We start from the raw sequence: 13,792 nt of genomic DNA, 5'->3' as shown, positions 1-13,792 counted from the left end.
CCCAGTACAGTGCAGTCTGGTCCAGCAGGTCTGGGGTGTGACCTTGGGTTGGCCCCATAGTGTAAGAATGTTCTTGGCTTTGGCTGCACTCAAATAAATACTCAGATTGTAGATGGCTTTTTGCCCTCTGGATCTTCCGATTTTCATGATTTTTTAATTTTGAAACTCTCAAACATTAATATCCATCATCATATTCTTAAAGTAAGTAAAATAAAGATAATGAAAGCTATAGATGAGAGAATAAATGAGGGGTCTTAAATAGATAAAAATGGTGAAATTCTAAATTATTCTTGTTTCTAAAAAATAAAGAGGAGATACAGAAATGTGTCTTGTTAAAAAAAAGGAATTTAAAAGTAACAGTTGTTAAATATATTTTTCTTTTACAAAAGTCCAGCTCCTTTCCCTGAACAAAGGCAGATTTTGGAAACATGAGATAATGTCCTCCAAGGACAAAAGTTCCTGGCCTCCTTGTCATTTTGAGAACCTAGTGCAAACACGGCTTTCTTTTACTTTCTCTATTTAGCTCTCTCATCTAGCACATGTCTCCGTATCTCACTTGAACTCCTTCCACATCTTGTTTTCCCATCAATTCAAGACAAAATTGTCCTACAGATGCCTGATTTAAGTCTCGGCCTGTTTTGTGTTCTTTTCCATCCTTTTCTACCGTGCAATTTCTCAATTACCTCTTTATTCAACTTTGGAAAGCTCAAAGCAGAGTAGAAAAGAAAAAAAGAAAAGAAAAGGTGACTGAACATACGGTAAAAGATCCAAGGTAGAGAAGAGCTGGTAATCTTCTGTCAGCTCTTGAACTTTAGTGTATCTCTGAAGCTCAGCCTCTGTTTCCTCATCTAGTGTGGAGACCAAGACTCCTCAGATTAAATATGAATGTTTTAAATGCAAGATGTTCTTCATCATCTGGGGACTAGGGAGCAAACTCAAGGTCTTATTAATACTAGGCAAGCATTCTATTACTTAGCTCGTCTCACTGTCAAATTGTATCGTCATCTACATCTGCGTTGTGAAGTTGACAGCGTAAGCTCTGGCTCATCCATAACATGAAAGTGATACATTTCCTCATTTTTCCAAAGGAAAAAGTAAATTTCCCTGTGTACCAGAAACTTGGATTAAATGGCTTTTATGAATTTGAAAGGTATTTTTAAATCTAATTTGAAAAATTCCTTTTTGAGAATTTCATATATGAAAGTATTGAGTTTTATTATTATCAAATGCACCACCCCATCTCTCCCTTCCCATTTTCCTTCCCAATTCTTCCCTCCCAATTTCCTGAGCTCTTTAAGTCCACTAAGTCCATTCGTGTTATCAGTATGCGTATTGGTACAGGACCATCTGTTCAAACATGGGCTGCCTCTCAAGGGTCCGCATCTGAAATAAACTGATTTTTCCTTCCCCCAGCAACTATCAATTGCCAAATAGCTCTGCAGACTGGGGAAGGACTGTACAAACGCTTCCCTGAATGATGCTGGAATTTTGGCTGGCTTAATCTTGTGCAGGCCTTGGGCACTCGGTCACAGCTGATGAGACCTTGTGTCATGCAACATTCCTGTCATGACCAGAAGACACTGTTCACAAAGATCCTCTAATACCCCTGAGGGTGGGGCAAGTGATATAATGTCCCACTTAGGGATAAGCACTTCAGTTTCTTTCTTTCTTTCTTTTTTTCCCACAGTTTCTTATTCTCTGCATTTTGAGCAGTTGTAAGTTTCTGTATCAACTGCCATATACTATGAAAAAGAACCACCTGTGATGAAGGGTCAAAGCTACACTAGTTTGTAGAGATAAAGATAAATATTTAGGAAATAGTTTATTAGTATGACCATTTAGCACAATAATGGCAGTAAGCTCTTTTCTAGGGTCTCAGGTCTCTCCAGGCACAGGTTCTTAGCCCACTTAACAGTACCTGCCTGGGCTCCATTTTCTGAAGCAGGCCTTAAATAGAATTGGGGAGTGCTTGGTTACTCCCGTATTTGTGGCACTATTGTACCAACAGGCATATCTTTCCAGGCCACTCATCATCATAGTTTACATGGGTCACATTTAAGGAAGACCACTGATAATGTTTTGCCCCTGGTACCATCTTCCAGCACTATGAAAAGCTATCAAGTAGATATAAAGTTCCCAGGTCAATGACAGCTTGATTTTTCTGTGTCTTATGACTCAAGTATATGGTGTCTTCAACAACCGGGTCTTACCATCAAGTACTGGAAGGTAACCAAAAGCAACATAATAACCTGCACTGCTTTTTGAGGTCTGCTGATGGGCTAACAATTTGAAGGGAGGGAACTTCTACATAGCACTGAGCTTCTTGTTTGATAGCATATGACATCCAGGAGAGGTATTATTTTCTCAAATAGTTTCACTCCATTCAAAATCTTCTTATGTTCTTAGGAAGCGTGTACAGTAGTAGATTTCCACATGTCCATTGCAAGTGTAGTCTGACCCCCTTGTTATGGCCCCCACTATTCTGTCTCATCCTCTACCCCACCTCCCCTTCTTTGCCTGTTGATTTCCTTTCAAGACAGAAAGGATAGAACACTTGGGAAAAAGATAAAGACGTGGGACTTTCAAGATTAATCACAAAGTTCCAAACTTTAGCATTCTTTCCGTAGCCTCTATGCACCATGGTCTCTGGGACTCATTGCACACCACTGGTTTATAACTGGGTCTGAAGTTAGTGGCTCAGACTTTTCACTCACTAGCTCTAGGACTGAAGGTGCACGTGCTAAGATTACAGCATTTAGGATCAGGATCAGTTTCTGGGATGATCTGCATCACTATTTCTGTATTAAGAGTTAATTAACCAAAAGAACACTTTCAAAGAGCAGACTATGCAAACAGACCCAACAGTCAAATTTAATGTTGAGTTTAAAAACGAATAGTGATGAGACAATATAAGTTTTTTTAAAAAGTACAACTATAAAGATGACAAAACAGAAATGTTAACTCAATATGGGAATTCAGACTCAAAACTATGTCACCTCCTTCTCCCCAAGGCAACAACATACACAGTTAGGTGTATGTGTTCTTCTTTCTTTTAAAGAAAAACAGTATAGGAAAGACTACTGAGACTTGCAGTTTGAATACGCAGTAGTAACAACATAAGATGGAGTCCGCCAAAAAAGGAAAACAGCATAAAAACTGACTTGTGGTCGCTGTTCCTCTGTAAGTTTGAGAAAAATTGAAATGTAGATTTTCTTAAATGATAGAACTGGTTTGGAGCGCCTCATATGATATGAATGTATGTACAGACTTGCAGGATCTGAACTTTTGTTTTCTTGAGCTTTTAGAATGTCTGGACTTGTCTCTTTTTAATGTTTACAACAGCTTTCATTGTTCTGCTGAAATGTACAATTACATTCACAGTTTTAGAAGTAGTTTCTGTTCTAGTTCAGTCATAGCACTGAACTCCCTTTAGTCCTTACCTCTCAAGAACATCACAGTTAACAAAATAAAATAACTGAATTATTAAGTAGGATTAATTTGGAAGAAGTTTTTTTTTTCCAGTGATAGTTACTACACATAATTTAAACATTTCAGCATTATAGAGTATATATTTCAAGGAATTCCTAACTCATTTTTCTAATCCCAAATTTTCGTATTAGTTTCTACTTCCTTAAAAATTTTCATTGTATTTCTTTTCCCCCTGATGAATTCTAAGGTATCTGAATATCTTTGTCAGTTATACGTAAGCAGATACATATGAATGTACCTATACATGTACACATTTACATCAAGGAAAACAGAGAACAGACTTTTAAAAATAGCATGTCTGGCAGTACTCAATGCCTAGAGACTTCCAGTCAGACTGGAGAGGGCAGAAGGAGGGAAAGGGCCCTTCCTGCAGGAAGCAGTTTCACAATCACAAGTGTTTTAAAGCAACTGAAACCTGCTTTGCCTTCGATGTGGCAGCGTGTGTGAAGACTGGCTGGGCAGGGGATGCTGGACAGTAGGTCAGAATGCTTGTGTTTGGAGGTAGGTGCTCCATTTTACTTTCAGTGATTCCCCTGTCAAAAACAAAAAAGGCTACCTTTCTAGAAAGACACATGCAGACCAACCAATATGTGTCTATTTGCCCTGTATACGTTCTGTGATATTTGGAAACAGAGTGGCTATTTTTTACTTTGAAACTAAACAATAACTTAAATATAAAAAGTTATTTTTCCTTAAAAATACTTAATAAACCATTCCCCAAACCAACCAAAAATATTTAGTAGACAGCACATAGCTGTGAGCTTGTAGACTAAATCAGGAATATTTTTTCTTTTTTTTTTTAACTTTGCTTTTATTTATTTATTTTTATATAATTTTTATTCTTTATATTAATTACAGTTTATTTACTTTGTGTCCTAGCTGTAGCCCCTCCCTCTTTCCCTTCCAATCCCACCTTCCCTCCCTTATCTCCTCACTGCCCCTCTCTAAGTCCACTTATGGGGAGATCCTCCGCCCCTTCCATCTGACCCTAGCTTATCAGGTCTCATCAGGACTGGCTGCAATGTCCTCCTCTGTGGCCTAGCTAGGCTGTAGGAATATTTTTCAAATGATTTACTTTTATTTATTTATGCTGTACACAGGTCCCTAACACGTGTGCAGGTTGGAGAACACCTTGTGGAGTTGATCTTCTCCTTTCACCAAGTGGGGCCCAAGGACTAGGACCCAGGTCCTCGGGCTTTAAAGGTAATATTCCAGAGTCAATAAAAATAGGGAGAAAAAAAGCAAATTTTATCTTTGCAATCTAGGTTGGTCATTAATTTCAACTCAAAATTTGTAGAATTTTTAAAATCAGTTTTGTTTCTGAACCAAAGAACTAGTGCTACGCTTTAAAAGTTCCTGTGAGTTTACGTGTCTTCATTCAACTTATGCCTCAGATTTCTTATTAGCAGGAGGATATTATGGAAATCAAGGGATGTGGAAACACTCTGTAAACACTCAAAGCTTCTTGAGAACAATAATAATGTTAGTAGATTAAAAAAGTCATCTATGATTAAAATCCAAAACACAGAACAACTTTAGTACCAGTTAATAGCTGATAACTTTGTGGAAAACCAAATTTTCACGGGAAAGTTTAAAATGCAACATATTATGCGTGAAAAAGCAGAAAGCGATTTTAGACTTGCAGAATACTGACGTTTTCAAAGCCTACAGGCACAGTATCTAGTTATTGATAAACTGAATTATGAAAGGCCTATGCAAATAGGTACAAGTACTCCTCACAATAGTGACAAGATTATTTGGGGCCATTTTCATCATCACTTATTTCAACACTCTTGTTTTGTAGTTTTCTGTCTGCACACTGGATTGCAAATCTAGAATGCTGCGTTCCAGATGAGCTGTATTACATATGGTGTTTTTAGGATATAGCGCTCTACGGTGAACTGAGTGCCATCAGTAACTACAGGAGATAAATTGTGCATCTCAGACTTTCCCCGATCTGTTTCAAGGGTGGTTTGTGGATAGGCTCGTGCTTTCACTTAGAAAGGTCAACACCTGTGCCAGGAGCTGCTGTTCAGTAGCCACCTGACATGCTGAGCGTTTTCATTCACTTGTATATTAATAACTATTCACAAGACTTCTTCCTTTTACATAAAAGTAAATTTACGTAAGTCCTGGTTTCATTTCCACATCATGATGAGGCACAGGCGCCTTTGTAATGACCTGCTTTATAAAGCTGACACTATCACATGGTGGAGAGTCAGCAGGTCTTACAGACTCTGGACACCTCTGCACCACTGATTTAAAAGAGCATCCATAACTTTAACTGTACTTAAAACTCAAGTTTTCAAAGGCAAATATTCACTAGATGTAATCTTGCAGATAATCTGGCCTTCCTAATTCTGGGCATTAGAACTTTTTTCTCACATTTACACCAAGGCAACCCACAAAGGCGAATTTGTGAGGCCAATATAAAATGAAAATGTATGGAGGGTGGTGGCTCCTCGCCCAAAACTCCTCACTCAGAGCTTAGGGAACTCTGTAGAAAGGAGGGAGAAAGGTTATAAGAGGCGGCTGGAATGCAAGACACGAAGGAAACTGTGTCCTGAACACAGCAGGACTGACACACATGTGAAATGCAAGGCTGCGGCAGCATGCACAGGACCTGCACAGGTCCAAGCCAGATGGCCTCCCGGAGAGCGAGCACAAGCTCCCATTCCCAACCTGAGCGCGCACAAAGGGAAAGCCAGTTCCGTCCAATGGAGTTTCACTGAGTATCCAAACCATGCCTAAGGACTGGCCTCACGCCCAGCAAAAAATAAATGGTACTTTTGGAGATGCTCTGTCTTATTTGGATGGCTTTTTTTTTTTTTAACGTACTGGTAATACATATTTTTGCTTATATACTATGGTTTCCAATTTTGTGTTTTAGTGGTATGTGCGTGCATGTGTGTATTTCTCACGCTTTTTTTCTGTTTTTGTTTGTTTGTTTGTCCATTCTGGTTTTGTTTTGTTTTTTAATTTGCCTCTATGGAGAAAGAGACTCTGGAATTCGGGGAGGTAGGGAAGTTCAGGGAGGAGATGACGGAAGAGAAACCATGATCAGAATATGTTGTGTGAACGCCATCATTAATTAAATGAGGGCATCAACCAAGCATGAGGCTATTTTATTTGTATGTGTGACCCAAAAAGCTGGCCTTAGCTATAACTTTTGTTAAAATATAGAAGGCAGAATTATTAGAAGAGGAAAATAATGGAAAGATAGGTTGCTCGAAGAAAGAAAGAAAAAAGAAGAGAAGGAAGGAAGAAAGAAAGAGCTTTAGGCTATGCATGTATGTGTATATGATGTATATGTATCTATATGAACTTATAAATGCATATATAGCCATCTCCCCCTAAATTTCTGTATTAGATGGTCTCTTTTGTTCGGCCTTTATGTTTTTAAGATCTTAACTGATATAATTTTACTGTTACCACTGGCACATTTTTGTCTTTATAGACGACCCTGAAAAATAAAATTACTTGTAAATTAGCATAAAAGTCTTTTTCCTGTCAGCCCCACCTTAGTAACTGCTAGGCAGGGAGACTTCCCTCGTGTCACCACCTCTAAGGTCATTCATTAGGATAGAATCTGGCTACCAACGCTGTTAGCGTTAGTTTTTATCTTCCGTTTAAGAAGCAGCTTCATTTCTCCATGAAGAACACTCAATTTTCATAGCAGATCTCCACAGACTTTGAATAGTCACAAATAAATCTTAATGAAGGAGGCAAAGGGATAAAAAGGAAACCAGGTGTCGGTGTCCAGCTGGGGAGGCAACACTGTTATCCCTGATCTTTGTCACTACCGTGGCAATAAATCTCTCTTCAATTACTTGGTTCACAATTGTCAGAACCTATCCAAACCTGAAGCTTTTGATACTGAATCCTGGTGAGTGTTTACTCCTAATGGCACTGACAAGCACACGGCGTTTAGAGCTACGGGAAGACATCCAGCCATGTATGCTGCATCTGTAGCTTTGAACTGTGCTGACTATGTGCTTATACTACCACAATGTATAAGCTGGATGTGGACTGTGTTTTACCACAATGTTCTATAAACTGCAACCATCACTTTCCAACAGTTTCTTGACATTTTCAGCATCTAAGCTAGAGAGACAACCAACCCTGTACAAATAGGCCTTTTCAAATTAGCACTCCTTCTCAAACATATCTGCTGCCAGTAAATGGCAAAACACTTAATATCTTTGACAGTGATCTGTATGTCACTCTTTGTGTATAATGACTTTGCTCATAGTCACTATGTTATAACTTAAAAATGGGCATGGTTCTTCCTAAAACAAGATATACTAACACTCTTACAGGTTGTTCTAATTATGAGCTCAGAGCTTACTGTTTATTTTATAAAATAAAATAGGCATGGCATGGTGGTACATGCCCTTAATCCTAGCACTCCCGATGCAGAGGCAGGTGGATTGCTGTGAGTTTGTAGAGCAGTTTATAGAGCAGCAAGTTGTAGGTTACTCAGGGCAACATAGTGAGACTCTGTCTCAAAAATGTTGAAGAAGAAGAAGAGAAAGGAAAAAGAAAAAAAAAGAAAAGAATAGAAAAGAAAAACATTAATTTTATTGTTTTATTTTATCTCCATCTTTATAAATAAGTCCACCAGCTTGGGGGGCGGGGATAGTTGTGGATAAGATATTTTTACTGTACCTTTAAACTGTAGTCTGGGTCTTGGATATGGCAGCTGGAAGAGAGCCTTCACCTCGTCCTCTTAGAGTGAATGGTGCGGACTCCGCTGCGCTTGAGTCCATCACCACTGCCTACGCCTCAGCTGACATCGCCGCAGTGAGAGAGCGATGTGTGTGTGTGTGCAGCACTTAACTCCAGCTCTGTACTTTGGCCATGTTTAAAAGTTCCCACGGTACACAGACAGTGTGTAAGAGTTCCGCTTAAGTGAGTTGATTTCTAGTCATGCATACTTATATTTTGAAGGCCTTCAAAAATTTACTAACCTGCTATTTCTGAAAATCTTCTACCATTATATCAACACAACAAAAAAAGGCAGAATATTATTTCAAAAGAAGGACCTAAGCAGACCTTTGATAAGTTAACTATATGCATTTTACTACTTTGGGGCTGTATGATCTTTTGTTAAAAGAGAATACTTGTTTCAGGGTTTTTACAAGTGAGTCTGTTACACTTCAGACAAATATATAAAATAGTAAGTAAATGTCATTCAAATTTGCAGTGGGAATAAAAAATGACAAATGAAGAACTCAAGTTACTCACCAACTAACTAAAATCTATTTCCGAAAGATTGAAAGAATAACTAGATATAATCCTGAACTCTCCATGCTTTTGTTTTAGCACCGAGGACCATAGACTTTAAAGTAAGCTTAAAAGAAATCTCACTCAGTGAGCTCCTTGGCAACAATGACATTGTGGAGGGCCCAGCGTTCAGCTCTTCTGTGGTCAGAGCTGTTTCTTCATCCTAACACGATGAGCGCACAGAGCTGCGCTTCCCCTTACTCTGTACCCATCAAAGGCTCTCTTCCTAATTTTTAAAAGGCAAAACAAGCACAATTTTTTGTGACATTTATATTATCACATACAATTTCTGTTTTAAAAGTATTTCAGAAAAGTGAATTGTGGAGTTGGTCTTTGGAGTTTTTCATTAGGCTGCAAAGGAAGAGGGAAGGGATGGGTCTGGCCTTTCTGGATTTGGTGTTCAGAGGTGAGCAGCTAACAACAGACCTCTTCGCAAATGCCAGGTGACATCTCAGGCATGTGAAGAGACACTTGGATCTGCATAAGCACACTGAAATATTGTGTTCCACACTTCGAGATTAGGGTCTACGCACTACTGTGTAATACAACAATCGACTGTATTTCCTAAATTTACTTTTCTTCCTAGGAGGGAATCCACAAAAAGTTTGACTGTATATCTTCTCATTTTATTTATCTATCATTGTTAATATATTGAAAAGAAGTAGAAACTGTCTGTTCTACACGGCATAAAACAGAGTATTTTTAAAAGATGTATATTTTATTTCGTGTGTCTGAATGTTCTGCGCACGCATACATAATGCACCACACATGTGCCTTGTACCCTCAGAGGTCAGAAGGAGGCAGGCACAGGAGTCCCCGGGCCTGGAATCACAGACAATTCTCAGCCGCTAGGTGGGTTCCGGAAATTAAACCCTGATCTTCTGCAAGAGCAACAAGTGCTCTTAGTGACTGAGCCATCTCTCTAGCCTTAATACAGAGTACTTTTAAAGAATATAGCTAGTAGAGTGGTGCTTTAAAGTCACTTTTTAAAGCAAATGTTTTGTGTTGTTATCTTTTAAACAACTCAGCTGTGCTGTGTCTATTAGCAAGGGGGATGAAATGATGTTTTTCACTCTAGTCCTTCCAAAGGAAATGCTCAGAGGTCGTAGAAACTATTTCCAAAATAATGGATGGGTGGAATGACTCTGGGTCGGCTGTGCCCTGCCTTTGAACCAGCACAAAGGATAAAGCGTACACAGTTTTCCTAGTGATTGGCAAGGACTGTTCCTTAACTGGATGCTCCCGTGGGTTCACAGTTCCTCAAATACGACATGACAAGAAAACAAGAAAAACAGAACACCTGTGAGAGAGTATCAGCCACCTCGTCACAGGGAAACCGAGGACAAGGGACTAAAATAATAGAATCCGTGAATTATGTGGGAGTCTCACACTGTTCATATGCTTCCTGATAACTGCTCAAAATCTGCCCTACTGTTACCCTGAAAGGCTTGCATTCTCATAACAGTGATTATGGGGAAAGAAGTAATATGGCCAGCTTTAAAATAGGTAGGACGGTTTGCCCTCTGGTTAGGCAGAACAGAACTGCTAAGAAATCAACACAAAAGACTTTTCCTTCATTTCAAACATTTTCTATAAAATACATATTCTTCCCCACCACAGGCAGAGTCTGGTTGATAAATCCACATGAGAAAACCTAAGGACAGAAAGGACAAATTCATGAAATCATGGAAAATCCCTAAATTACATGGAGACAGACCTGTTTTGGCTGCTTGGGATAATGCACTCTCCTGTACTATATGACAAAGTTATTATGTGAGCTTTCCCTCATGTTTCTGTCCCTGCTGAAAAATTTAAGCCACATAGCAATTTGGGTCCATTACAGAATCCTGGCTTCTTTTTTATGATAGTTACTAATTAAAAGTGTTGCTGCCATGAGCCTGAGTCTTTGACTAAAAAGCCCTCACAGAAAAAACGAAAATAGAGATACAGCCAGTGTTGCAAGCTGTTAGGTTTCAAGTGGGTGGGGAAGATTAATGAAGGTCAGTAAAAAGCTGTGCAGAGAAGCAATGGGTAATGGTCCTCTTCAAAGGGAGAGTTCTAAGGTTTTATTAATTGGCGTGTGCATGAGTGTGCGCGTGCATGTAAGTGCAGGTTCCAACCACAGCTGGACTTGTGGGGAGTTTCGAGTTGGTCGCTGTGGGCGCTGGAACAGAACTGATGTCCTGTGCAAGAGCATTGAAAGCTCTTCACCTCTGAGCCATCTCTGCAGCCCTGGGAGGAAGAGCCTCCGATGGAAGCCTGAAACAGTACTGATCTCTCTAACTCCGGTGCCCACTTTCCCAGTTGTTCCCCCATCCCCCAAGCTGAAATGTAATTTTACAAGAGTCACTTTTAGAGACTGAGGAATGGGATATTTTAATATAATCCTGAATATAGGTTTAGATTGAAAATGGGAATTGGGACCATAATTAATTATGTTGCCAAGTTTTTTAAACTCTGAAAAAGCAAAAGGATGAACAGGCTCACGAGTTAAAACTGGTAAAACGACAGTATCTTTTTTGACAGTTGATTAATCCCATATGCGGAATGAGTGTGGGGAATGAAGACAGTGGTGGTGTTGGCGCTTTCGGAAACCACCGTAATAAGAGGCTGACGTGAAACCAAGAGAGTGTAGACGCGGACTTCAGCTCGGGTGACGGCCTTATTAGCACTCGTAATAAGTAATAATGAATAATACTAAATACTGCCCCCACCCCCAGCACAGCTGCTCCATGCGCATCGCCTCTTGCACCCATCCATCACTCTTTCAGGATAAGAAAACAATTCAAACGCGTACAACCCTCAGCAGCCGCCCCTCCGGAGGAGGAGGGGTGTTTTATCTCCACTTCTGTGAGCCCAGGGAGGGTTTTACTTGCTTAAGTGGGTTAGGAATGGCGTGGGGGTCCTGTTTATTACCATTGATGAATCCACTAGTAATCACAGGCACTCGGAAACTTGGGGGGTGGGGGAAGACCCTCTTCTCAAAAAAAAAAAAAAAAAGAAAAAGAAAAGAAAGAACACAGAAAAAAAGGGCCACAAAGCAAGTAGGGGGAGGGGAAGGTAGAGGGGAAGCTGGAGACCCGCAGCTCAAGGCAAATAAACAAATAATGCATTCCCTGTGATTTAGCAGGACTGAAAGACAAGAAGTAAACAGATAGCCACCCCAAGTTACTTAAAAGAGCTACAAAAAAAAAGTCAAAACCAGAGACTTGTCTAAGGTTCATTCTCCCACTCCGGGTCTTGGTTTCAGGGAACTAAGGGTCTGCAGAGCAGATAATGGACAGCCTGCTCTGGTGGGCCAAAGAGGAGGGCGGTGACCTGTGGAGGGCTGGGTGAGCCAGCCGGAGGTGCCCCGGCCAGAGAGGACCTAAGGCAGCTGGAGCGAGCGACTTCGGGAACTCACATCTCGCCCTGCGACGGGAAGAGAAGAGTGAGAATGAAGGCAGAGCGACAAGTTGAGAGGGCACCCCACGAAGCAGTTTGCGGAGCGCCCGGAGGAGCGGAGCTGGCGCTCGGGCTCCCGAGGCTCCCTGCCGCCGCGACCAGGAGCGGCAGCGCAGACCCGATCGCGCTCCGGCTGGCACACACACTGGGGAGGTCACCGCGCAGGGCGGCCCCTTCGCCGGGAGGGCGTCCCGACCTCCGCGGCTGCCAGGCTCCGCCGCGGGGAGCGCGAGCGCGACCCAGACCACCCAGCTTAGGGAAGTCCCTCTAGGGATGCTGGCCCGCCCGGCAGAGGACAGACCAGGAGAGCGCGCGGGGTCGCCGGACGCGTCCCAGAGACCCCTGCCGCCGCCGCGCCGCGCCGCCACCTTCTGAAGGGAGCCCGCTCCGTACTCCCGCCGCGGGTCCCGCAACCTTCAAAGACCCACGCCAGTGCCCCCACCTCCTCAACGCCCAGTCCCGCCGAACTAAGGAAGGGAGGGGGGCGTCGAACCGCGGGAGACAAGCAAGAGCCCAGCATCACCACGCCAAAGAGGGTGTCAGGGCAGGGCTGGATAAAAGCGGCGGTTCTGGGGACCCTCTGGAGCCCGAGACGGCGTGTCCACCTCTCCGACCCCGACGCTGTGTCTGCCCACCTAACTGCGCTCACAGCGCCCCAGCCACAGACCGGCCAGGCAAGCCCAGGGAGCGCTGCCCATGTTCGTGTCCTAGGCGCCGGGGCTCGCGCCCTCCCCAGCCCAAGGAAGCACCTCACCCCCGACCCTAAGCCAGCCCGTGGGTGCAAACGCAGTCCGGCCAGGTCTGCGCCGGTGCAGGAAGGCGTCTGGGAGGCGGGGATTGCCTCGCTCTTGCTCCTTACCTTCAAGAATTTGTTTGTTTTTCCTAGCGGGAGGAGGAAAGTTTGGTTGGTTTGGTTTCGTTGTGTTTTTTTTCCTCCCGGAGGGTGTGATGTGCGGGGAAAGTCCAGGTCCCCGGATCCCACCTAGATGACAAGTACCAGGATCCACGAACCGAGGGGACCGGCGCGCTAGCGCACAGGCAGACGGAAGAATAAAATTCGATTGCCCAACTGTCCCAACTTTGCTGCGGGCGCTGCAAACTTCCGAGGCGTGCAGAAGGCCGGCGACACGCGGCCGCAGGAGTTGCAGCGAAGTGGCGCAGGCGGAGGCGCCGGGCCGGGGTCCCGGGGCAGCGCGGGAGGAGGCGGGCGGCGGGCGGCGGAAGGATGCTGAAGGCGCCCGGGGAGGCGGCGCCGCTGGACCTGCGGGCTCGCTGAGCGCCGGCGCGGGCTGCAGGGGCAGAGCCCGGTGCGCGGCGACAGGCGCTGACTCCTAGGCGGCCGGCACGCTAAGCTCTGCTCCCTCGCGGCTCCGGCTAAGGAGTGCGCGCTGGCTCCGAGTGTCACTGCAGAAGCCTGAGCCTCTGCCCCTCCCAGCCCGCCCGCCGCCGCTGCCCGCTGCCCCGCCTTCCTCTGCCCGCCGCTCCCCCTCAGTGCCTCCCTCACTCTCTCCCGCTGCGCGCCAGCGTGCAATACACACACACACACACACACACACACACACACACACACACA

The 13,792-nt window shown here is 43.4% G+C and overlaps 1 protein-coding gene across 1 annotated transcript in view; it reads right to left on the bottom strand.

Annotated features, from left to right (window-relative positions):
• Ndnf (neuron derived neurotrophic factor) overlaps positions 1–13,241 on the bottom strand; it is a 36,639-nt gene extending 23,398 nt beyond the window's left edge. The window contains exon 1 of the mRNA XM_055612848.1: positions 13,079–13,241. The gene's annotated coding sequence lies outside the window, so the exon portion shown is untranslated. The remainder of the gene's footprint in view (positions 1–13,078) is intronic.
• Between the last annotated feature and the right edge of the window lie 551 nt (positions 13,242–13,792).

This window comes from Psammomys obesus, unplaced genomic scaffold (genome assembly GCF_907164565.1).
Source record: "Psammomys obesus unplaced genomic scaffold, mPsaObe1.curated_primary_1811, whole genome shotgun sequence".
NCBI classification, from domain to species: domain Eukaryota; kingdom Metazoa; phylum Chordata; class Mammalia; order Rodentia; family Muridae; genus Psammomys; species Psammomys obesus.
Note: the sequence above shows the minus strand (reverse complement) of the source record. Positions and strands in the feature narration are given on the sequence as shown.